At 40.7% G+C, this 2,078-nt stretch overlaps 1 long non-coding RNA gene across 2 annotated transcripts in view; it reads left to right on the plus strand.

Moving 5' to 3' along the window:
• The window catches only part of LOC147008470 (uncharacterized), a 40,452-nt gene extending 38,734 nt beyond the window's left edge, over positions 1 to 1,718 (plus strand). For both annotated transcript variants that reach the window (XR_015053280.1, XR_015053279.1), the window contains exon 3: positions 1 to 1,718. This exon is cut by the window's left edge and continues 108 nt beyond it. This is a non-coding gene — a long non-coding RNA (uncharacterized LOC147008470).
• The last annotated feature ends 360 nt before the right edge of the window (positions 1,719 to 2,078 follow it).

Below are 2,078 nucleotides of genomic sequence, written 5' to 3' on the forward strand. Positions count from 1 at the left end.
GTCTATTTACCAGTGATCAATGTTAATTAGAATGTAAGAAATCATCCTCAAGACATTGCCATTGGAGTTCTCTGAATTACAATCACTATCTCCAACCCATCGTTGATGGTGTCTTATTCAAAGCATTCGGGTTGGACATTATGGAAACACCTGGCTTACTACGTTACTACCTGTCTTACTAACTACTGTCCCTTACACTATGATTCTCACTCTCTTAGTTATTGCCTTCAATGTACACAGAGGAAATGCTGCTGTATTGATTAACAAAACAATTGCTCGACTCATAAAAATGATTTTCGGACTGAGACGCCATGTTTTAGTTGTTATGTCACAGCATAGAGGTCTCAATGTGTTAATCTTAGATTTTGGTGATTTATTTTCAGACAATTTCAGAAATGCTGTTATTTCCCTTTAGGAAAAGGTTACATTTGATCAAAACCTGGTAACAGATGAAAACCTATCTCATTTTTAGTAATGGATTTTTTTTTAAAAGGAAATTAATTGGCAAGATGGGACAGGGTGTTTTTTGGAAATAATATTGTATCTGAAATGAAACAAGCAAAATGCTGTTAAGGATCTGGTTTAGTGGGTAAAATTGGGGCATAGATTAGAAAAGTAATTTCATGATACGTGTTAGTGTGAGTGTGGTGTAATTCCTATCATGATAAAACATGCCGAGGCCATGTTTGTAAATATACATCTATTGTCCCTCTTCCCAAATGGGTGTATCAAATCTTATTCTATTTGTTCCTTTTCTGTTTCTTCCCATTGTTCCTCTTCCTCTTCTTGCTATGTTTAATTCAATTTGTGTGCAGGTTGTTCACCTCCATGTGTCCTCCTCCTCCTACCCTTGATCCACTCTTATTATTTCTCACTTCTACTCTGCTGTTGATGTTTCCCCATTTACATTTTGTCCCCTTCATTCTACTCCAGCTCTTCCACAAGCCTTAATAATGCGTTTAATAGCCTGCCTTTCCCCCTCCCTACATTCTTGAATGTCCCCAGTCATCTATCTGTTCCTGTCGTAGAATTTCGCTGACACCATCCATACCAAATGAATGTGACCAACGGTGTGATTGCAGGGTCAAAACAAGTCTGCCAGATGGCTAAGGACATGCCCTTATATGGACGTCTGTGTGACTGCATTGTCCAATGAGGGATTATAAAAGTGTCGACAATGTGTACACTTCTGGCAGTCTTACCCGCTTCTTCTTTGGCCGGTGTATTTTGTTGCTGCTCGCCTTTATCTTCATATTTGGGCTGCTGCTGCATGCGTGCTGCATCTAGTCTTCAGGGTCTGCGTTCAGAGCGGTGTCTTTGGTCAGACTTCAGTGCTTGCTCTTAGTCTTTGATGTTGCTGGCAGAGAGTGGTTGCGGTCATGTGTGCTGATGGTCTTCGGCTGCTGCTAGCCTTCAGTTTTCTTGAGACCCATTTCAAGCTCAAAACGCATTCAGAATGGCAGTGTGCTCATGCGAGCCCACTTGGATGACAGATCAACATCGCTTGCATGAGCAGAGCCATACAGGCCAGGTTTCCTTGTCTTGTCATTCCCTTCTGAGTTCAGTGTTTTTCCCCAAATGAATGAGTTAAGGTGCAATTTCTAAGGCCGTCGTGGTTTTAGGGTGCATTATAATTTATTTATTTAATCATGATTGCTGCTGAGCAACTGTGATTTTTTCCCTTTTCCACATTTTATCTGTGAATAAACACCTGTTTGATGAAAATGTGTGTGGTTATCAGAAGTGGGGCCCAGAGCACTGAGGAAATTGGCTTATCAACTCATAAAATGGGAAAATTGGTCTGCACTTACACACCTTGAGCATGAAACATCAACAAGCTCCGCTTTGCTGTTCTGTTGGTGATTCCACTGTGGTTGTTTTGTTCGGAGATGCTGAATCGCGCCAAATTAACTTGGCGGATGCGGATACATTTTCTTCCAATAACAACTGTGCTGTGTGACGGTCATTGAAGACCATACGACAATTACAATACGACTGCATTAGGATAAATTTCACGATAAGAGAGTCATTTGTGGGTCTGTGTGTCACAATTTTTCTCAGAAATGGTTAACGGATCT

This window comes from Eptatretus burgeri, chromosome 18 (assembly GCF_056783735.1).
Source record: "Eptatretus burgeri isolate ZD-2024b chromosome 18, Ebu_testis_v1, whole genome shotgun sequence".
NCBI lineage: Eukaryota > Metazoa > Chordata > Myxini > Myxiniformes > Myxinidae > Eptatretus > Eptatretus burgeri.